General features: G+C 43.2%; 1 pseudogene; it reads left to right on the top strand.

Moving 5' to 3' along the window:
* Positions 1-599: 599 nt before the first annotated feature.
* LOC115912312 lies at positions 600-18,952 on the top strand (annotated as a pseudogene).
* Positions 18,953-24,366: the final 5,414 nt, after the last annotated feature.

Here is a 24,366-nt window from a genome sequence, read left to right as displayed (position 1 = left end):
TGGCAGTTCAGTGATGTGTAAGTTGGTGCCAAGAATAGCAGAGAACATGTAGGAAAGTGTGTACTCACTGAGGTAAGTGGCCTAAATGCTGCCCCTTACTATATTTTTGTTTGAGTTCTACATTGTAAGAACCAATGGATAATGAGATTATTTCTGCTGTCTATGAAGTTACATCCTAAATTTGGATGACCACCTGTCCAATACAGCTCTGTAAATGTAGTTCATATCTAAACTGTCATTGATATCTACTTTTTCTTTTCTTCAGATTAAATATATACCTCTAGAACACTTCCATAGAGTTTTTTGGTAGATGAACATGAAATAAACTCCAGAACTTCCAGCAAAGTCACATTCTAGTGTTTTTTGTGTGCAAACCCAGTTTTACCAGTGTCAACCCTCCAGGGTGCTGATAGCTTTCATGTAACAGGGTGGATGTAACAGAGCCATGACAGTGACTGCTAGACTACCTTACATTTTCAAAACTCATTTTTCACTTTTTGTGTAGGTGACAGAATGTCCTGCCTCCTGTAGAGGACAATTAAACATGTTCAGTGCATTGCTGACTCCAGTGGCTGGCTCTGAGAGGCAAGTATTGAAGGATGCATCTTGAACAAGTGGCAGAGAAGAGGAGAAATGGTGTTTTTCTCAGCAAAGGTGCTGGTGAGTGATGTGTGGAGGAGCAGTTGTGCTAATGGTGCTGTGCACCAATCACTGGAAACACTGGTTTCATTTCGGGGTTGTTTTGGGGGCTTAGTGGAAACAGATGGAAATACAGATTTCTCAGCATTGTCTGTTTACACTTCAATGCCTGATTGGATTTTTCTCTGGTCTTAATTTATCTTTACTCTGATCCTTTGGCTTGTGAAGAGATCCACTGATCCTACAGGAAAAAAGGGGGATACAAGATGGAATGAGCAATCCCCTTTAAATGAGGGTTGCATCTCCATCTAAGTGAGTTGTTGTCATGGACATATTTTATGAAAAATCCTTTTGCTAGGATCTTTTCTCCTGAGAAGCTGAGAGGCCTCAGAAACAAAATGTAAACAATAACTATCTGTGGGTGTGGAATGCAATAAGTGCATCTTTGATTGGTCTCATGTGGTTGTTTTTAATTAATAGCCAATCACAGTCCAGCTATCTCAGACTCTGGTCAGTCACAAGATTTTGTTATCATTCCTTTCTATTGCTTGCTAGCATTCTGGTGAAATCCTTTCTTCTATTCTTTTAGTATAGTTTTAATATATCATTTTCTTTTAATGTGATATATATCATGAAATAACAAATCAGCCTTCTGAAACATGGAGTCAAGATTCTCATCTCTTCCCTTGTCGGGATTGTCTGCAAATTCCTACAAGTTGTCATATGCACGGTTGGTCACAAGATGTCAGTGTCAAAGAGCAAGATGGAGTGAAGGGCCTGGGAAGTTGAGATCTCCCAGTTCCCCATTCTGGGAATACTGCAGGGAACATTTGCTACGTTGGCTGCTGGCATTGGAAACTGTTGCAGTATTGTTGGGGCTCAAGGCCATAGTGCAGGTGAGAAATCTTTCCAGCTCTTTGCAGGGTGGTTTTGGTTTGGTTTGTGCATAAGACCCAGTAGAAAGCTGAGAAATTTCTGAGGCAAGGTGAGAGCAGGAAGCAGATGGGATTAGGAGCAGGAACAGATTCTGGCTGGAGGAGGAGGCTGTTTCCCTTTGCAAATCTGTCTTCTATGGTAGAGTAGTCCACTAGTCAAAGGTAGGTATATTGCATACAGCTTTCAGCTGACATACAACTGTCACCTGTAAAGAGCCCATTTTTTAATCCAGGATCATGATACAAGGGATTTAAGACTGATCTGGCTTGCTATGGTCTGTTCCAGATTGCATCAGTGGAAAAACTTCCTAACAAAAACTGCTGTGTGTAGCTGGCACAGCTTTTGCACCTCAGACTGCTGCATGGGAGTCAAGAGCAGGAGAGCTTGTGGGGTCATGGGAAGCCCACTCTTGTAAGGCTTTCATTAAAACCATTATTTTGGCCCATCCTCCCTGGGACTTCCAAGAGCTTCTGGAAGCAGCTGTTTTCCAGAAAGAAAAACATGTCAGGAAAACACATGGTTTCTACTGAAACATCATTTTCCACAACTGTAATTAGGATGTGGTCTCCTTGAGATTCATTTAGATGCTCAATACTTCCTTCATGAAAAACCCTTCAAATGGGTTATGAAGGAAGAGTAGAAGTCTCAGTTTCCTTTCTTCCACCACTGACCAAAGCTGTGTAACAAATACATGCGCTACTATAGATCAAAAATCGCTTCTATTTATAGCAAATCAGAACTAGACTCTTTGAACTGTGAGATATATTAGTTTTCTAATTAGCGTTGTATTTTTTTTCCAAGATGCTCTTGCTTTTTTATGCTCTAAAGGCTCAACCTAGGGTATTTTTTTCCTATTTCTGTTCCCAAGCACAGGCTTGCATTTGCAGTTTATTGTGCATTATATGTTTAAAGCCATGTTATTCCTCTATTGCCTCTAGACATTTTTAGGAGAAAAAGTACCAAGAGATGCTACTTCTTGGACTTCTACTTTCAAAAAAATCAGGGCATAAGCTATCCTGAAATCTTAAATTCTTAAATAATTACATTGGCTAGCTTACATCCATTTTCCTCATATATGTACAGTTTGCCAAAATAGGAGTCACATTATTTCCTTGAAAATTCCCTCCCTGCTATCCAGAGCTGCTGTTCCACCCCATATGGGCATAGCCAAGCTCACTGCTTTGGGTACCAGCAGTGACAAAGCTGTTAAGAAACTGCCAGTGTGAAAGCCTTGCCAAGGCTTCTACAATTCGTCCCAATCCAGATTCAACACCATGCAGCTTAAAGCTACTGGAAGTACAAGCAAGTCTGAATTTTCCCCTGAAAGCCTGCAGAACTGTTCACTACATTTATGTGACTGTTGCTCAGTGGTTTCCACTTCTCCCTTTTCAGAGCCTCTTACCAGAGCAGTACAGTAAGAGAGACCCTCTGTAATTCAACAGACTTCAGCCACACTTTGGCTGTGTATGAATACAGGTGGCAAAGCCATTTTTAAGCTTATTTCCATATGAAAGCGTATTGCTCTCTCACCTCGTTCTGTGAGTGGCAGCTGCTACCAATTTGTGATCAGTATTCTCAGGTGGATTGTGGGTGAGCATGTCTAAAATCAGTCACATGTAGGCTGGGAAGTGTCAGGCATTTACACTTCAAAAAGAAAGTGTCCTGCAGTACATCTTCTCCTTTCTTTTGGTCTTCCAGCTCTCTGAATATTATTGAAAACAGTTCTTTCTTCAAAATCCTGCCTGCCTCCTTGTTAGGGAACCTCAGCCTCACCTCAGCTGGCATCTATGGGAGGAGCCCATTGTTCTGGTGGATGAGCCAGGAATGGAGGCAGAGTCAAACATCTGTGGTGATATTGGCATTGTATTGCCTGCTGTTACATTGGCCTCATGATTGTAAGGCAGCTTTTAACTGGTGATTCATCAAAACTGAGTATTGTCATGTGCCTGCTTGAAGTCTGAGATGGTCCAGCTTGGGAACAAATTTTATGTTATTCTTTGGCTGTTTGAGCAGGGGCTGTGTAGGAGAGGACTGTAGATGCCTGAAGGGACTGTGTGGAAATCCCGGATTTTGAGCCTGCTGGTGGTGCCATGAGGAAATAAAAACCACACATAGGATGATTCTGATAAAGATGCAAATACAGTGCCTGTGTCTAATTTGGCTTTATGCTGGGGCATCAAATTGCTTTGCATTTCTTAAAATTTTGTGCCTGTTTGTCAGTCCTACAATGCTATACTTCACAAATACTTTTGTTCCTTCAATTTTAGGTATCCTCTTTTTGCAAATGAGTATTTAAGTAGAACTTTCCACACATGGAAACTGATGAAAATGGGGAGACAAGGTTGTTCTATAAGAAAGGCTATTTTTTTTTTCTGTCCCTTCTTCTCACGCTTATGGAAAGTCCTTCCTGATCAAACAACATAACTGGAGAGTGAGGCATTCTTAATCTAACTTGCTACTTTGTGCTGAAACTGAATTCCCTGCATGAAAAATCAAGAAGAAAATACGAGTAGAGACACAGAGACAACAACAAAGAATTGAACAATTACTGGTGTAAATTCCCATTCAAAGCGTTTGAAGTCCTCTTTGCCGTACTTCTGGTTCTCATTGTAAGGGCACAAAAGGAGAGCAAAGCAGAGAGCACTGAGGAACAGAACTGCTTGGGAGAGGAGGCGATTCTTTCCAGACACGAAGGAGAAGTGGGATATCCGGCTGCAGGTTGCTAACAGGCTCCAGCTGGACCCTGCTCCGGCCGGGGCGCGCCCAGGGGCGGGCGGGCACCGGGACCCTGCCGGGACCCCCGCGCCGCCGCCGCTGTCCGCGGTGCTGAAGCGTCGGCGGGAGGAGGTGGACGGGCAGCATCCGGCAGGTGGAGAGGTTTTTGTCTTCTTGGTGCGGGCGAATGATGAGGAATTCCGCAGGCTGGCTGATGCTGAGGTGGTGGCCGCGGTGGGTCTGTGCGGGCTGCTGGTAAAGCTTTGGCAGTCGGACTGCCTCGTTGGTTGCTTGTAGCTGGGGTATCGGTTCAATGCCGAGAAGCCTGGACAAGGAGCTAGGGCATAAGTCCGGTGTCACAGACATATTTTCTGAAAAATCCTTTTGCCAGGATTTTTTCTCCTGAGGAGCTGAGAGGCCTCAGAAACGAAATGTAAACAACAACTATCTGCTGCTGTGGAATGTGCAGGTGCAATCTCATGTGGATTTTTTCTACTTGATGACCAATCACAGGTCCTGCTGTGCTGGGACTCTGGTCAGTCATAAGATTTTATTATCATTCCATTCCTTTCCTTGCTAGCCTTCTGATGCCTCCTTTCTCTTTCTTCAGTATAATCTAATATATAGTTTTCTTTTAATATAATATATATAATAAAATAATACATCCGCCTTCTGAAATATGGAGTCAAGATTCTTGTCTCTTCCCTTGTCCTGGGACCTCTGCGAATACCACCACAGTCCGGCTTTGACAATGTAAAGCGTTTGACTGAAGTGTATCCAAGGCTGCAGCCTGTGTCCTGGCACGTCCCAGTAATGGCACTGTTGGGGGTGTCATATATTGCAACTTTTTATTTCCTGCAGCAATGAAATGTTCCCATTCCCTGCTCACTCACCCTCCCACACACACCCCCACCTACCCTCCTTGCCCCCCCCCAAAAAAAAAGAAAAAAAAGGAAGTACCCTTTACTTATTTGAGAATAGTGCTTTTTTTGCAATAAAAGTCAAGCTCTCTGTGCCCCATTTCAAATCTGTTGCATGGTGCTAGCTGGAGTAATTGCAGCAGAAACATTACTTGGAATCAGTGTGGAACTTAATGAGGCTGTTAGCTGGGTTTTGTAAGATAAAGAGGAATGAGCTGTGTGTGTATTTTGCAAGGTGGAAAAGGTGTGAGAGCAGGAACGCTTTGTGTTTAAAAACCTCAGCTCTTCAGGTCACTTTTAATGTGTATCCTTAACCACGTGTAGTCACTGGAAAGCAGGAGCATACACAGTTTATGGCCATGTTTAAAATAATGATCCTTCCTGCTTCCTTCTTGAAGAAAGGAAGGAAGGCACAGAGTGGATGTCTGGGAGTAACCCCAGCCCCCACTGCTGCTGGGCTGAGCATTAATGTGCTCACCAGCCCAGTGCAGGTATGAGGTACAGCCCACCATCTCTCAGAGTGGGTCAATCCTCGATCTCACCAGATATCCATCTTCTGACCCACTGCATTTCTCAGAGGAATTTGGTTATTTTTTGATTGTCAGTGGTCAGGAATATTTACATGACTGTTTCTGACTCCACAGCTTCTTTCTTTGGATTTTTTGGGGCTTCTTCATTTGCTTATCTTTCTTGTTTTAGTTTGCTCCATTGACAGGACATTTTTCTGACTAAACTTAATCCAAGGGCCTAGCCAAGCCTCAGGTCAGATTCAGCTAAACCCTAAAAGAAATGGCTATGAGCTCCAGTCCCACTCTTTGAGGGCTTGATCTCTTTTGATCATTGATACCATTGCTTTGTTGATAATTAGGTCTGGCATCAAGCTGAGTGTCCCCTTACATCTCTGGCTAGTGGGCTGCAGCATGGTTTGGAGACTTAATGGCAGCTCTCAACCCAAAATCTGGTAGCACAGTGTATGCAAACACTAGTCTATTTAATACCCTGACTAACTGGACCTCTAATATCATCACAGCCTATCTTCTTGATCATTTTTAGCCTCTTCAGAATTTTATTAGCATCTGGTTTTGGGCAGTGATGGAGGTATAATACAGAGCTCGATACAGAACACAGAGTTCAGTGAACCTTTGGTCTGACATGGTAGGGCTGTGTTTTTGTTTTTTATATTCCAAGTCAGATTGTCAGCTGATTTAGAGCACCTGAGACTGTTCTGAAATGATAGGAATTCAAGATCCTAGTTTTGTTCATTGCCAGGTTTTACAAAAGCATATAGGTGCCTGAAGTCTAAATTCATTGCTGCTCCTGTAAAACCTAATTTTGTTAGGAACTGAAAAAACAAGAGCACATCTGTTTGTTACAGGTGCCTGTTTTTTCACAACTTCCATGTATTTTGGAGATTGGCAGACTGAGTGGGTATTTGGTGTAATTTGGTGCAATCTTTGATAAAAATAGGCTTCTTGAAAATATGCAAAGTCTTCTACACACTGAAAACTAAAGAGACAATATTAATATAAATGCTGGCCTAGGCATCAATAGAGTGAATGTTACAATGGATACATGTCAAGTCTGTTTACAGCAATAATAATAAAAATAAATATTTTCAATTCACACCCTGCTTTTCAACTCAAAGGATCCCCAGGTGGTTTACAGATGACATGCAGGATTTGCTCTACATGCCACTGAACTGCAGTCACTGGAACTGTCCAATAATCTTTTTTGGTGCTGTCTGGCAGTCCTGAGTGAATTGTAGGGATTGTTTGGGAAAGCAGAATGTAAATGACAGAACTGAAATATAATCAAGACCCAAGTGTTTGAAATGTTGTAGCTAATAGTTGTTATTATTTCACATGTCAGTTTTGAAAAGCTAAGAAACCTGGAAGATCAGGTCCTCTTTCCTGTGAAAAACAAATACAGAAGACAACAAAACCCTCTCCCCACCAAAACAAATCAAAACCAAAAAACCCCCAAACAAAAAAACATTCCCCCCCCCCCCCCAAAAACAATGACATCTAAAAAGAAAACATTTAAAAACAGAATGGATGAAGTTTAACAAAGACAAGCGCCACATTCTCTATCTGGCATGGGACAACCCTGGATGTATAAACAAATTGGGGAATGAGAGGCTGGAAAGAAGTGCTGTGGAAAGGGACCTGGGGCTCCTGGTTGATGGCAAGTAGAATGTGAGGGCACAGCATGGCCAGCTGGGCAAGGGAGCAGATTGTCCCACTCTGCTCTGCGCTGGGGCAGCCTCACCTCGAGTGCTGGGGACAGATTTGGGCACCACAATATTAAAAAGATATTAAGCAATTAGAGGGCATTTACCATTACATAAAGTAGGGGATGAGAGATATCACTAAGCACAGGCTCTCTGAGGTGCTCAAAGTCCTTTGCAAGTGATTCTTAAGGCACTTTGGAAGTGGTTCTTCACTACATAAAATAATGATTATAATAAGAGCTCCTATGCTCTTTCCCAACTTCAGGAAGAGCCCAGAGCAGGAATCCTTAGTGCACTATTTCCTGATCCTTGTTTTTACAAAACTGAGCTCACTTACTGCCAAATAGACATTTTCCACTCACACTTCACAGCTGTAGAGTAAGACACATGACTTGAAATCACAGCCACCTTCAAAATAGTACAGTTATTCCAAAGAGCACAATAATTACAAGGAAAGAGCCCAATAATTCACAATGGTACAATTCATCCAGAACATCCACTGTGGAACATCCACTCAAAGGGCTTCAACAGCACTGGGATTCTGGACCCTGCTCTTTTAGTCCATTGAATTTTCAGGATAAAGGGCAAGTGACTCCACAGCTTTTATCCCTGTATACCACAGGTAGGTTTGAAAGAATCCTCACTCTTTGAACTTCAATGCCTGTAAAGTAGGAATCACCAAAGGGAGGATTCCATTTCCCTTTACCTGCTGCTCCTGCTTCCTGCAGGGCCATTGCTTGCCATGGAAACACCCATGGCTCTCCGGCCAGTCTGGGCATGAAGCAGATGACCAAAATGTCTGCAAGTCATCTTACAAGGTAACATGGGATCTTGGAAATGATCTGTGAGGCTGCAGCTTTTAACTATTCTAAACCCTCTTTCTTTGGGCTTGACATCTGCAGGGCATTCCAGGGGCAGTGGGCCAGGCTGCTACAGAGCTCCAACAGAACAAAAGTGGAGCAGAATCCAGCAGTCTTGGATGCTCTCAAATGTTCCAAAGAATGAGTTAGCAATCAGAAACGTGGGGGCTTTATGTCAGGGGGTTCATCTTGCTGTAAAAAGGAGGTCGGGCTCCACTGTCAGAGCAAAGTTCAACATCAAAGTGAGCAAGTAACCTGAAACTACTGTCTTGTGGAATACTCCTGAAATGAATTCTGTTTCTCCTTCTGGCCCCTAAATGTCACTGAAATGGTGACTTTTCTTTGTTGCTTGTTTTCAGAACTGACGGAGATGAGAGAAGCATTCCTATTCTCAGTTGGAAACATTAGTGACCAAAGGTTATGTTTACTTTTGTTCCTTCATGTCCTTGTTTCTTGTCAGCGTTCAGATTGGCATACAGGGCATACTTGTCTGGAGTGTTGTACTGTTGGGTCCTTTCAGAAATGGGTTTTTTTCATTAGCTTTCCAGAAGATTGCATAAATTTGCAAACTAAGAATGGCTGCTACTGTGATGTCAGCAGAAAGTTGCTGCTGCTGCTGACGCCATGCTGCTGCCAACAGAATGTTGCTGTGGCGCATGGAAGGCCTGAGTGCCCAGAGCACCCCTTGGATGCAAGAGGGTTCTGCTGATCCAAGAGTTCTTAGCTGATAGGCTGCCCCTTGGCCCTGGGGGTCCTATTTTCCCTTTTCAGTGCATAGTCTGCAAAACTGCTGCCCAGCATCACTAAAAATGTTCAAGCAAATCTTTGCTGCAGTTGGTAATTTTTTTCCACTGGCCTATTGTTTCTATTTTTACCCAGACAAAATCTGGCTGGTGACTCACCTAGCAAGTAAGTAGAGGTTTTTTCCTAGGTGCATCTGATCTGGCTTTTGTATCAGTGTGTTGTTCATGCTGTCCCTTAGTAACTGAGTTGATTTTGAAATGAAAAGGCCATTAAGATACTAGGACTTCGGTAAAGCTCATGTCAACAGCTTCAGCCTAAAAGGGGATGTCTGTAGCTCTCTCATGGGGTGTGGGCAGCTTTTGTAATTGAAGCTGCAGGGATTCTTTTCCTGCATTGGGTTGGCCTGTGGCAGTGGGGTCTGTGATTTCCTCAGCTGCTGGTTCAACAAAGACAACTTCCAAACTTCTTCAGACTGGCACAGCTTCTGAGAAGTCTGTCTGAAGACTCTGCAGTTATTTCAGAACTGAAGGAAAGCAACTTATTTTCTAAATTCTGTGATTAAAAGATTTTGTGGTCTGACTTTAAAAAAAAAAATGGCTGGAGAAACAGAACAGCCTAGTATATTGTTTTCTTGCTTGCTATGTAAAAGAATCACTGCTACTGGAGGGACATCCTGGAAGAAAAATGCTCTTTATTTGGGTTGACTCATTCTGTGGGATTCCCCACAACAGGCAGTTTTCTAACAACATCTGTTTTATTTTCCCTTGCCCATTACAGGTGAAATTGCACATGGATACAGAAAAGCTCATGCTTCAGTGAGTGGCAAAGTAACCTCTGATGTTCCAAGCATTTCAGAATCATGGAGCAAACCACGAACTTTGCCTGCTGCAATAGGAGCCAGCCTTGTAGCCTGAAATAAAGTTTCAGTGTATTTGCATCAGCAAAAAAGGGATCCCTGGCTGCTTTGTAATTTATTTTGAAGAGCTTTTAAGTAGATGAAAGTCTGGTTTTGCGGACAGGAAGTTGCTTGCTGTTTGTTTTTAGCCATGGTGGAATATATGGTTGACAACAATATGCAGTGCTGTCTAATTAGCTCACTCTAATTTAGTTTTAGCAACTCAGAATCCCATTTCTATCCAAGTTCATGATTTTTCCTGAGTATAGCTGGATAGATTGATGCATATTAATAAGATTGTAAATAATTTGTAACGCTCTGTCACTCACATTGCTGTCTGTCCATGGGGAACAACACCAGAATCAGAAGCTGCTTGGGCTCCCTCTGTTTCTAAAGAAGATGATGGTAAAGACGAAGACAACCAAGCTCTACCTGGTTTTGGACCAGAACCTAAGAGTCCAGTATCAGTAAGGGCCACCTTTGGTCAGCACTCTGTTTGGTGTAACTCAGAGCTGTCATTCACGGCTGAAAATACTGAGGGCTGCAGTCCTACTGTGACCAAGTGCTTCCCCCACTCCCAGCCACTGACACCTGGAAAATCAGCTCTGAACTTTCAAGTTTAGTCATCATTTTCCTGGCATTCTGATAGGAACCATGAGTTTATCTTAGCATTGGATAAGAGGTATAGATCTAAACGCCCCTGATTGTAAACTCCCAACCCCCCACTTGCTACAATTTAAATTAAGGGGCTCTCAGGCAAAGATATGGGAGCAGAATAACAGTTCTTTAATAGGGAAGAAATAAAAGAATAAAATAAACAGTACAGTCCACTGGAACAACACTGACAGAGTCAAACCAACCTGACACCTTTGGTAGGGGCTGGTGGCACGTTGAAAATGTGGCTGCAGTCCTCTGAAGTATCAGGTGTGGTTTTGGAGCAAGGGTTCTGTAGAGAAGGATGTGTCTTCCTCTGAAGATCCAGGAGGAAAAGGTAGCTGCTGTTCCTCTGGGGAATCTCGTGGAGAAATAAACTGAAACTGCAATTTCAGAATCTTGGAGTATATGGGGTAGCAGTGCTTGGCTCCTCCCTCTGGGCGGAGCATCTCACAATGGGATGTTATAGTTCTTATCAGTCATGCACTGATATTCAATAGTCTGTTATCAGCGGAGGTCCCCTCCCGAGGGAGGTGTGAATGTGGTCACCAAAGAGAGAGATAAGGCAAACTGCTCACTGACAAGGTAATCAGCCATACAGTGGTAAGGAAACATCTTGCATGCAATCTTCAACAGTAGCGTTGTGTCTTTAAATGCTACTGGTGTAAAAGCGAGCTACTTTGTGTCTGCGCAGGCTCCCCGTCATCATCCGAGCCAGCTGTCCAAAGGCGCAGCTCAGAGAAACTCTCCTGTGGAGGTTCCTGCTCCTTTCCATGGACCATCTAAGTAGCTAAATGAACAGCTTAGACTGCACCTGTAGATTTTACATGACCAAAATTTGATGAGGAGACTCCTGTGTAGTCCTGCCATGTCAAGAGAAGGTTGGCCTCTGAAGAGATGGAACATGGTTCCTAATGGACACTTCCTAAAGCCTGAAATACTGATGAGAAGTATCTCTGCCAGCCACCTTTCTGACACAAACTGATGTTTCTTGTCACAGATCTATGCATCCTCTGGAATAGTAGCTGACACTTTACCAGTATCCTATGAAACAGGCATTCCCACACCTGAGAACTCCAGCACCAGCAGTTTGTGTAGCAACACCTGCCAGGAGCAAAAGAGGATAGAGGAGGAGAATCTAGGGACACTAAGTAGGTCTTCTGCTGTTCTGGTCTGAGAGAGCCATGCTAATGTTCATAGACAGCAAACACTTGCCTTGATATCCGTTCTTTCCCTCTATCTGTCTCCTCTGAATGTTTCTCCCTTTTCCTGGTTTCCTGTCAAGGTAACTCATCAAAGGACTGTAGAAAACCAGCCATTATGCAGGTCATCTGTGCTACAGAGCTGCACAGATGTGCTACAGAGCTGTCTTGTTGTTGTTATTGTTGCCCAAATGACTACAGCTCAGAGCCCCAGAGATGTATTTCTGACCTGCTGGGTGGTGGTATCTCCATTTTGAAGTGATCTTTCATTTTGTTCCTTTCAGGGAGCATTGTGACTGTGGGAGACCCTGTGACTAAATATGTTGGACTGGAAAAATATTGCCAAAGGGTAAGTCCAACCACAGTTCCTTCTCCAGAACCACAGGCCAGGTATTTTGCTGGTGTAAGATCAGGCGTGAAGCTCCAAATGTGTTCAGACAGGGAGTTTAGATCCTGTCTCTCAGTACTGACCAGAATTTATAACTCTGATCAGAAGGTGTCATCAAAGAACTTCAAATGGTAAGTGTCTTGCCTTCAGCAAGGAGGAGAACCTGGAAGATCTCCTGTCCCTCTAGTTCCTGGCACCTCTTTATCTACTTTCTTAAGAGAAATCTTTTTTTTTTTTTCCCTCAAAATAATAGGGCCCTAGATAGATTCAAATAAGAGATCTGAGGTCAGACCAACAAGAGTTCTTGAGGATTCAGCAAGGCAACATGGAAAAAGAATGAAAGATATTACTTTCCAGGTTTTGTAGATGTGCTCCAGGCCCTGCATAGGTTTGGAACTAAAATAAATCCAGTATGCGCATCTGAGATTTGTACTAGACATTCATGTTGCACCTAAATATTCTTTTGGACACTCTGCATGGCAGAGGGCTGGTGGGTTGCTGTGCTCTTGGCTGAAGAGTAGGTGATGCCAGGTGTTTTATAAACACTCTAGGCAGAAGAGACCTCCTGTTTGGGCTGGCTTTCCCTTGTAGGAACTCAGTAGCTTCTTTCTTTGCTGCTGTTTTGTTTCCAGGGGTTTTGGAATGGTCTATATAGCGACTGCTACTGCCACAGGAGGAGAATTAAGTGTCAATAATCCCAGATTTTGCAGCTCTTGAGTGCCTTTCTCTGTGGTGTGAGCTGTGGCTGGAGCTTTGGCTTTCCAGGAGAAAATTCTTTTTTGTAAAGGCTGTTCCTACAAATCACAGACTAGCATCATCCTGCCCAATCCATTTTGGACAGCTCTTTGGGGCTATAGCTTAAGATTTCTGAAAGCTCCTATCTATCTGACAGTAAATACATCTGATTCTTCCTGGTAGCTTCTAATCCCCTTGGAGTACCATGCTTTGTAACTGTGCTTAGATAGAAGTCTACAATGGACTCAGGGCATATCCATAAAATGCCATGGAGTGGATAATTTCTTTTTTAAGCCAGGAAACAGCTGCAAATCTAAACTGTTCAAGAATGTTCTTTAGAGTTGCAAAATCAAAATTCAACAAATTATGAAGTGGTAGGATTCTTGTTTTTGGGGGATAACCTTAGTGATCCTTTTAGGATGGCATTTTATCTGTAATGTCTGTCTGTGTTTGCTTCGTTTTGCCATCAAGAAGAGCAACAGTTGCATTTGAGAAAATGAGCTAACTCCACAGAATTCCTGAAAGATTCCCAGACATTTTGTGATAGTTTCACAAGAACAAAACTGCTTTGTGCTTGCAAACCATGTGTGGATCGTAATAGTGGTGATAAACTCAGGACATTGGAAAAGAATTTAGATGCAGGGTGTTGTTAGAGCTCTAGGGTTGATAGCCTAAGAGACCATTTTTACCAAGCTGACAAGCCAAAATGTCTATGGCCATGTGTCCTAACCAGCACCTGAGCTGGCAGAGACATGGGCTGTTGTCATGTCAGTGCCTAAGCTCTGATGTGTAATCACACAGCAGTTTGGCATAGCTGGGCTCTGTTACTCCAGAAACGCTCAGTCCAGGATCATTCTGACAGACTTCTCAGGTTGATGGTTTTCAATGTCATTTTAGGTGGCCGTGAAGCAAGTGAGTCTCCAAAAATAGCCCCAAAAGGAACTAATTGTCAATGAACTCCTAATTGTAAGGGACAATGAGCACCCTAATATTGTTAACTATTTAGACAGGTAAGTAGTGCTGGTATTATATCATGAATGTTCATTTATGTTCTGCAAGACAAAGGTTAAAAAAACCTCTTCAGATACTGCTGAAGAATTGAGCTTTTTACTTTTATCTATCTATTTTATCTATCTATTGGTATACAATATGTGGGAGGAGAGTGAATTTTGTTTTCACTAATCTTTTCTGCATCGTTGGAAGCCTGTTTTGAAAAACCTATCTGACTAAAACAACAGTCCCTAAATTCACTGCCTCCATGTGGTTTTGTTGGTTTGGTGTTGGTTTGGGTTTTTCTTTTTTTAAGTTCAACATATTTTCTGTGTTTTATGATAAGTGCTGATAACTCATCATAGAAATTATTTCCCTGTATTTTTCACTTTCTTGCCCTCTAAGACATCTCAGTTTTCACAGATGGGCCTTTCTCATTGGACTGCTCAGATTCCAAGTAGTGTATAACCTAGGAGAAATATCTCTTCCTTTCATTCTGTGTTCATTTACAAGTGCCCTGGAAATAGGAATAAACTGTAGTAGTATTCATAACTGTAGTGTTTTTCATAAGGTAATTTAGCTATGCACATTCATCTCCATGCCACTGGTTCTTTCTTTCAGCTACCTTCCAGCTAACTCTGGATAATTATGGAGTACCTGGATGGAGGACCTTTAAGCAGTGTCATTAAAGTCCATAAGGCTGAAGGAGAGATGGCAACCATCTGCTGAGAGGTAAGGGATGCCACTGGTACTTCTGATTGTTTGGGCAGGCTGTTACTTCTGGACAGGTGTTAAGAACAGGAGTGATTTCATATTCAAAGCTTTGTTACTGTGCTGCTTTGGTGATATGGAGAAGCAGGAGTGTCTTAGGTGAAGGATCTGCCAGCACAATTGTTGTGATACTCTCTTTTAAAAAAAATTAATTTTCTCAACTTTGCCTCTTTGAGCATTTGCCTGGGGCCTGTCTGTATTACATTCCTTGCCTGTAAAAGCAAATATGCTGGTAGCAGAATTTTAAACTAACAGCAAACCCTTTTTTGTCACCTGGATGGAGAGAGCCCATGCCCTGCAGCAGCAGTTATTCTATCTGTGTTTGCAGGGGACAGTCTGTAACTACAATTGCCATTTCTCTTTCAAGAGTTAATATCTCTTCACCTAGAAATATACTGCTCTACTACTGATGAAGCAGCAGACTCTTCCTCTTTACAACACCATGTTCTGCCACTACTCACCTTTCAGCTAGAAGTGAGCTTCTTTCTTAGTGATGAAATCAGGTCATTAATCTTTACCTTCCTGTTTGTTTTTTTCTACCAGTGCTTCCAAGCACTAAGTTCCCTTCACTCCAACCTCGTGATTCATAGAGATGTAAAAAGTGAAAACATTCTTCTTGGAATGGATGGGTCTGTCAAACTGGGTAGGTGTTCTTGGTCAGGCACAGCATTCCTGGGCTGTGCGGTGTAGGGCTGCTTAAGACTGACCACCAGTTCTCCAAGAGCAGTGCCTGTGGGAGTGCATGGACCACTGCTGCAGGCCAAGAGTGCAGCTGCCCTGTGCAGAGAGGGCTTGAGAGAAGCAAGGTGTCAGGAATGGCTTTGGTTTGTGTGTGACTCTTCCAGAGGGTGGAACTTACAGTCTTAAACTTCAAGTGAATAAAAGCTACTGAGTGAAACATGGAAGTTTCTATAAGTGATCAATTCCAAATTTCCTCAGTGACAGCCCTGAGGAGATAAAGCACGGCTGCTTTTCCAGCTAGATTCAACTCCACATTCTCAGACTCAGAGTGGGAAATTCTTTAACTTGGTTTCTTAAATTCAAGCTGGCTTTAACAACAATGGGTTTGCCTCCTCAGCTGATTTTGGCCTCTGTGCTCAGATGACTTCTGAGCAGAGCAAGTGGAGCTCAGTGTTAGGGAAAGCTCACTGGATGGCACCAGAATATGTGAATAAGGATACATATGGGACCAAAGTAGATATTTGGTCCCTTGGCATTGTGGTGATAGAAATGCTGCAAGGAGAATCATCTTACTCTAAAGAAATTGCTCTCAAGGTAGGGTGCAAATACTAGCAAATGCCATTGTCTCTCTAATCTGTCCTATGCTCTGTCTCCCAGGAGACAAAATCCCATTCACATCAGCTTGGACCATTACCAAAAGCTGTCCTTGGAGCATATCAGCATCTGGTGTAGCTTTGGCTGCATCAATGGGAGAACCTTATAAGAGGTGTGATATGTTCCAGTTGAAAAATGTCCCATTTTGGCCTTCAGTGATGCTTCAAATATCTCATACGCTTTTTGAACTCCTCTTGAGCTGTGTCTCAGAATGAGAAGAAATGTTCAGTGGCAGGTTTCTTGAACTGGGGAATTTGTATGAAAAGCATTTCAATCGTGTCTGCAGGCACAGAACCCTTTTCAGTCTTGCACCAGTGCCAATTACTTACCTGAGCCTTTCAGGAAGTGCCTCTGGTTCTAGGAATGCCTCAATTATTCATTACCAAATCCTTTTAGAAAAGTATGTTTTATCACAGGGCTTAGCTTCATTAATGAATTCACCTGAGTATCAAAATTAGCAGAAAGTTACCGTAGGGATATTACCTAGAGAGTTACCATATTTCATTTTGTGATTAGACCATTAAAAGTTTTTCTTTGACCATGGAAGTGAAACTGATTGACAGTTTGGAGCCTGATGAAAGACAGAGTTGCAGGTAGCTCCTGTCTGCCTGAGCAGCCATTTCCATCATAAAATATTTGTGGATGTAACTGTGTCTGTGTTGAACTGAGGTTCCAAATGTTTCTGTTCCTTTAAGCAAGGAATAAGTTGATGGATTTCCTTTTTGACATCTGGTTACCATTTTTATTGGGAAGAGAGCAAAAAAATTGACCTTTTTTTAATGGAAGCTATGCTTTAGAGACCAGTGAGCACTGCAGAGATGAATTGTATGTAACAATGCTTGGGAATAATGTGGTTAGACAAAATTAACTCTTTAAAAGAGCTTGCAAAGCCTGTAAAGTCAATCCTCAGGGCAGCAAAATGTGCTTTTGGCTGACATAGTTCCTACTAACTTGGTCAGCCCACGAAATCAGCTGCAAGATCATTTGCATGCTGGAATAGCTGGGGCTGCTATTTTGTGGGTCTTTTTGTTGGTGCAGAAAAATCATCTCTAACCCTCTGCTGGGGAAGAAACTGCCATTGGAGGCCAGAGCTTGAAAAATGCGGTCGATGTGAGCAGTTAGGGATATGAAAGAAAGAGGTGGAGCCTCATGCTTCCTTCCAGGGCTTGGATCTCATAGCTGAGAGGGATATTGAAGCTGGAGAATACTGAGCAGCTGTCTGCTGTGTTCCAGGATTTTCTGACCTGCTGCTTGCAGACTGATGAGGACACTCCATGGTGTGCTGAGCAGCTCCTGCAGGTACAAGGCAAGGCAGCTGCAAGGGAAACAGCTTTCCAATGGATTGGTTTTCCTGTCAGCTAAGCTCAAAGGCATCAGATGAACTTCCCCTCATGTTAATGCCCAGTCTGGGTGGTTTTCAAGAGAAAACTGAGTAGAATCATAGAATGGATTTGGGTTGGAAGAGACCTTTAAATGTCATGTAGTCCAGCTTCCCCACTATGAGTGGGGATATCTGGAAATAGATTAGGTTCCTCAGAGCCCTGTCTGACCTGACCTTGAATATTTCCAGGGATGGAGCACCTAGGACCTTTCTGAATAACCTGTTTCAGTGTTCCCCCACACTCCTCTTAAACAGTTTCTTCTTGAGACTTAATCTGAATGGACCCTCTTTTGATTTGAAAGCATTTCCCCTTTTTCATAGGCCCTGATAAAAACCCATCTCCATCTTTCTTAGAACCCCCTTGAAACCAGTACAACGTGCCCAGGGCCTTCTCCAGATTGAACATCCTCAAGTATTTGAGCCTTTCCTCACAGGAGAAGTGGTCCATCCTTTGATAATTTCTGTGGCCCTGTTCTGTGTTTTGGTAGCATGTTCAGTTTTCCCTGGAGACAAAAGAACTGCAGGAGGATGATCCCAGCTATGGAGGCCTGAAATGGCGCTGGTGGTGAAGGAAGCCATCCCAGCCAAGCAGTCCAAGACTTGGCTATGGGAAGGAAGGGGTTGTTGGTGGGCTCCCTCTGAGCATCAGAAGGGCCTCAGCTTGTCCCTCCTACCCCACTCTCAGAGGTTTCTGACACCAAAACAGAGACAACTGAGCGGGACTTGTCACAGCCCTTTTTGCTGCCTGGCACAGTTGATGAGTAGATGAGAACTGCTGCAGGGTTGCTGCCAGGTTTTGTGACAGATTGGGAACTGCAGAATTTGCCACTTGGCTGTCCCTGCTGTGAAGGTGCCAGCCAGCATAGGAGGTGCAGGGGATGCGAAGGTAGATGTTGCTCTCTCTGCAAGTCAGAGCTGAGTCCATCAGTGCTCCACCACTTGTCTCCCTGCTTTTGGTGCTGAAAACCTCAGTGGTCTTCAGATGAGCACATGGGCCCAGATCCTACTGGGATAAACATTTCTTTGCTGTCCTCTAGTTTCTTGAAGAACAGCTTATGCTCCTTATCTCTTTTGACAACTAAAATAGCCCATGCCTACAAGAAAGAGGATCCCTAAGCCAATATTTTGTGTTTCCTGAAAGCAGAAAATTCCTGGACTGCAAGCAGCATTCCCGGAGTCTTGGCAGGGCAAATATTGCATCAAGCTAGAGACACCTTGATAAATGGATTAATAGAATTATGGGCCAAGTTATTCCAGGTACTGGACATGTGTTAGCAAGGTGCACGAAGATGGAGGTGCAGATTGTCCCTTCAGATTTATTTCTGCATCTTTCTGGTGTCTTGAGGAATAGTACTTGAGCCCATGAGAAAACGAGTTTGGAAAGTTGTGGTTCATTTTTTTCTTTTCCTTTGGGCAGCATCCATTTTTACCCTCAGCCAAGCCTCTCTCCAGCTCACCCCTCTGATCACTGTGGCAAGGCAGATGAGGGAGGACAGGAGATGTGACAGTGACAGAACTGCTTTGTCCAGTGCCAGCAATGGGTGGCTCTCAGAATAAAAACTGTTTAAAACCTCAATTCATTTGAAGATACCCTTCCTTCTCACCCTGTGATAAAGATGTACATTCACTTTTTAATTGTCACTTGTTTCTTAAAGATGCAAAGTCCCATTTATGGGGGGGGGTTGGTATGGCTTGAGATTGGAGAAGGGCCTCTTTCTTTCCTAAACTCCAGACTACACTGCTTATGGAACACAGCCCACTGGATGTTTTTTTCCCAGTCATGGTCCTCCTAGATAAGGAAGACAAGCACATTTGCGTTTCCAACCAGGCGCAAATGAAGAATGTGGCAGACAAAACATCACGTGGAGATGCAGGCTTTCAGCTGTAGCTCTGGAGGGTTTCAGCTCTCAGCCACTGGATTTGTACAACTAATATCAGTCGCTTTGCCTGGATGAGAGTCTTGCTCAGATGAAAAAGCAGCAAGATCAGTCAGTGTGCTCCGAAAGGGCCCATCTGAGGCAAAGCTGTCAGTGGAAACGTGAGGTGGGAGTGGGCCCAGCCATGGCCAGCGCTGAGCCCCAGCAGAGCCCTGGCAGAGCACAGAGCAACCTCAGCATTGGCAGCCTGGAAGAAGGAGTTTGTAGCAGCAAGCAGCAGCAGAGCAGCCCTGGATGCTTGCCTCCTCCTGGGAGCAGATCATTCATCCTGTATCAGAACAAAACTGGCTGTGGGCTGCTCCCAAGGGGAATCACAGCTATGCCATGGACTGTGCAGCCTGGTGGGACTGGCCACCTTGGGTCTGTGCAGGCGTAGAGAAGAGCCAAAGAGAGGGGGGTGGTGGTGTCACTGCTGAGGAGGCTGCTCTCAATTAATATTTGCAGCTAAATATTAATTAACTGTCCTGGATTTCCCGGAAAGCACAAAGGCCTGATTTGTCAGATGGCTGCTGAGGTGAGCCGCTCTGGTTTCCTGAACAGGGGATCCCCAGGGGAAGCTGAGAGAGCTGCCAGGAGCCTGCAGCTGGCATAACAGTGGCTGACAGGACTTGGGTGTTTCAGGAGCAAGGGGGGCCAAATGTCCATCCCGCCAGCCCCATAAGAAGCTCCTGGGGAGCTTCAGCATCCAGGGCAGGAAAACAGGCTGTGGCACATCAGATCATGCAGAAGAGCATGCAGGAAGGGCACTGAAGCTGTGCCAGCTTGACCAGGGAGCAGCAGATGGGGAGAAAGCCACGGCCTCTCTGAGCTCTGCACCCACCAGGACTGATGCAGCTGTCCAGGGAGAGCTCCAGGGGGATCCTGCTGCCACCCAGGTATGAGCTGCAGGCCATGCCCTGCTCTCAGGGCAGTCCCAGACAGCAGCAGTGAGCACAGCTCTGGCAGCTGAGCCCAGGAACTGCTCCACTTACTGCCAGAGCTGCACTCTGGGAGGAGGTGAGTAGTTATACACTATATACAGGTGTATATCTATACACTTATCTATTTATCTGACCACTTAGTGCAGTATAAATTAGAGGGATTTTCTTCCAAGCTCTGTGTTTACAGCCCATCCTTGTGGCCAAATCCAAATTCTTTCTCAGTTGTTCAGTGTTTGGAAAGTTGGCATGGGCTGATCTGTGTTTGTGCTGGATGTTGTAATTGCCTGGGCTGTTGGGAGTTTTCAAGCTTATTTTCTCCCTTTAGTTCTCTCCCTTTCTGAACAGAAGGGAAAATAATTAAAGACTCATTGATTTCCAGGTTGTTGTAGTTTAAAGAAGAGCTGCCATCCTCCAAGGAAGGAAAACAGGGAGATGGAGTTGAGAGGTCATAGAATACCCCCCTTTTCTTTGCAGGATGTTTGAGACATATGAAATTTGTTCTTCTTTCTGCTAGAAACTTGCTGCTTTTGACTTGAAACAGATTTAAACTTCCAAAGCCACCTGAGTGATGCTGAGGGCAGTGGGAAGATCACCCCTCACAGCCCAAAGGTCTTATTGAAACCTCAGCTTTCAGAAGGAAATTCTGGCAAACCCAAAAATGGGCAACATTTCATAAAGGTCAAAATTACACTTCTGGGTTTAACAGCATTTATGGAATAGAGGGAATTAAGAAGGAAGCTTTGTTTTTTCTAACTTCCAGGGTGTTTGACACAACAAGAGGAAGGAACATGTACATGAGAAGCCATGTCAGAGGAAGGGTCTCTCCCAGGGATTAAAGCGTAATTTAGGGGTTTACTAGGGTTAGAAAGAGTTTGATAGGGATACTCATGAGATTGCTTCTTTACTTAGTTTATTAGCAAGGGTTATTGATTAGTAAATGTAAGAGTTCAGGGGTTGCTATGTTTGGTCTTTTTGCCTCTATTTTAAATAATGAAATAAAAAAATGTCACACTCAAATCAGACAGAAATTCAGAAAAGTGGAACTGACCAATTGAATTAGAAATAAAGAAATTAAAATGCCTGGGTTGTTTTCTCACTTCCAGGATGACTGCCACAATGAGAGGAAGGAACCATGTCTGTGAGAAGCCATCACATGCAGGACAAGGAAAAGCCTTTTGCCAAGACTTAAAGAAGAATTTTGGGGTTTAGCAGAATTTAAAGATGGAACAAGAAAATGAATGAGCTTTACTATCTGCTTTTGTCATAAACTTATAGTCATATGCCACATTCCAGATGTCACCTGCCCTGTTTTTTAACATTTGTTTCTTTTTCTACTTAATTTGTGTTTTGAATAATAAATGTAAGAGGGTTTGGGTTCATTATGCTGTATAATATGTTTTTATAATTGTTATAATTTTATAACATAATTTTAATATGTTTTACAGTATGTTTTATTATAAAGTTTACTATTTATGATGGGTTTTATTTATTAAGTCATAATGTGTTTTTTGTTAGTTAAACCCAAATTTGTTTGCTTCCTTCATGTTCCAAATGCAGCATTGATTTGGAAAAAAACCCAGGCTCTCCCTTTCTTCCCTTTGGAAACAACCCAGCCTCTCACTTGGTGGATGGGGAGTATGAACATGGATTCTTCTTCCTCCAGCCTGTGGGATTTTATTATTTATTCCTAAGAATTCCAAAACATAAGCTTGAAACTGCAAACCTTTCAAGCCTGGGGACTGAGCCAGGTTTAACTTGCTGGTGCATGGAAGCTCCTTGGCTTTCCAGTCCAAATGTAAACATTTCCTTCATTTTGCTATTTCAAATCCTTTTGCCATGGGCTTCCCTGGGGGTGGATGCCAGGGTGTTGCCTAGTTTATTTTACCAGCCTGTGCTGCTCCCTGTACTCCCTGTGGTGCTGCAGCCCCTGCTTCTGTGGCTCCCCTCACTCCTGGGAATCTGACTAGCAGCTCATGGCACTCAGGTTTCAGGCTCCAAAGACAAGCAGCAGGTTTTACTCCAGTAAATGAGAATGCGTCATCCCCAGATCCCACTGCACTGTCCGTGGTCTCCTACCTATACTTGTTGGAAATGAGATAACTTTCTGAATTCTTGGTTTTAATTAACTTATTGATTAATTGTTCTAAAAACTATAAGTAGTGTATTAGTCTTTAGCAGTGTGATTTTCCATTTTAGCCAGCAGGTATCTAAGTTTTTGTTGTTGTTTCTTTTTTTTTTTTTTTTAACTAACTGCTATTGTTAGAGTGTAATTATTAGATCCCCAAATACTTTAAGCTATGATGATCTAAGCCTGATATGCTTATGAAAAAAGCCCTTGGGAGTTGAAGGCTGGACACCTGGAATCCAGAGTTTATAGCCCTCCAAGGACATGTTGAAGCAGCCAGAAGATAAAGAAGAGACTTACAAAGGTGATTCAACATGCTCTGGAAACTCTCTGCCTGGGAAAAAGATAGTAAGAAAACTAAAAGATGTGGGTTAATTAGCATAAGAAATGAGAAATCAATAACCAATAGAAGACAAAATAATAATTGATGCAAAAAATTGTGTAATTTAGAACAAATGAATATTAACTTTGCTAAAAATGTAGAAATAAGTGAGAAGTTTTGCAAGTCGTGTGCATCTCAATGGAGCACCCTGGCCTGGAATAAACGAATGCCTACTCCCTAAGACTACAAAAACAGTGTCAGAGAGTTTAATTTATCCTGATACTTTTGGCAACATACTAGCAAGTGTCTGGCAGATTTGCTGCCAGCAAAACTCCAGAAACTGTCAGTGAGTAAGAGCAGGAGTGACTGTGGGAACAGGACTGCAGGCACGCAGCGGGAATGGTGGCAAAGTGAGCAACATCCACATGCACACACAAACCAGACTGTCAGGCTCTTCCTCCTCCTGTGGTGCGTAAACTCCCAGCTGCATCTTTGTTACCCAAGAAGGTTTAAAATTGGGATTCAGATTATTTACAGCTCTGGGCCAGGAAAAACAGGAGAATCATCCCTATTCCATGCAAAGACAAAATGCAGAGTCCAGGCTGGCAGAGCTGACACCAAAGGCTGGTGACAAGCCAAGCTTCAAAGCCTGGCTGGGGACACCTTGGTGCTCAGCCCTCCTGTGGAAAGGAATCAAACACCAGCGACCTTTGATGTTTTATTTTGGTTTGGTTTTGGCTTTTGGTGTTTGTCTCCCCACAGGAAAGAGGATCTGGGGTTCCAGGTTTCTCAGCCGTTCAAGCCTGAAGTGTGAAATAACAACAACTACTTAGATACATTACATTAAATTACAACATACTACTTAGATACAACATTTCCAGCACTTGCACCTGCAGGGCTCAGATTTTGAGCTCAGAAGGGCAGGCTCAGCTCAGTAATTCCTGAGAGCCCCTGCTATAAGGGTAGCCACTGCAATGAAGAATCTTGAGCAGTTCCCCAGCCTCCATCCTGTGGCTGCTTCTGCTGAGAAATGCAGACAAACAGTCCAAGTATTAAGTATTTCTAAGAAATCATTTTCTTCATGGTTGGTCATTTAGGTCACACACCCACTAAATCACTGATACTCAGTCTAAGAAAGCAAAGGGATATGGAACTGTTCTTACTAGACCCAGAAAGCACAGAGTTATATGTCATTTCAAGGAAAGGTAAATACTGGAACTCTCAGGGGCTTGGGTTTTTGGGGTTTTTTTGGTTATTTTACAGGGTGTGGAGTTTTGTTTTATTTTTAATTACCTGTGACTTCTCAATTTAAAAACAAAAAAGAACAGACAAAGATCTGGGCCTTCACCATTTGTCTAGTTTGGAAGCCGTGCTAGCATTTTAAATGGCTCTACACAAGTTTTTTCCAAGCTGGAAGGTTCTCCAGCCCCAGGATCCCCACTGATCAGTGCATGAGTCCACCAGGAGCAGCGGAGAGAGAGCAGCTGGTCCAACTCTGATTGTGAAATCTGGGAGGTTGCATATTGTCATAATGCAAATAATCTCTATGTGTCAGACTGAAAGAACAATTCTAAAGAATTGCTTGATTAGATTAGGAACTTTCAAATTCTCTGGATCTACAGCCACAGCTCTTCCCACTTACTAGTGATTATTAATTAATTAATGTA

This window comes from Camarhynchus parvulus, chromosome 2 (genome assembly GCF_901933205.1).
Source record: "Camarhynchus parvulus chromosome 2, STF_HiC, whole genome shotgun sequence".
NCBI lineage: Eukaryota > Metazoa > Chordata > Aves > Passeriformes > Thraupidae > Camarhynchus > Camarhynchus parvulus.
This window is presented reverse-complemented; position numbering and strand designations above follow the sequence as displayed.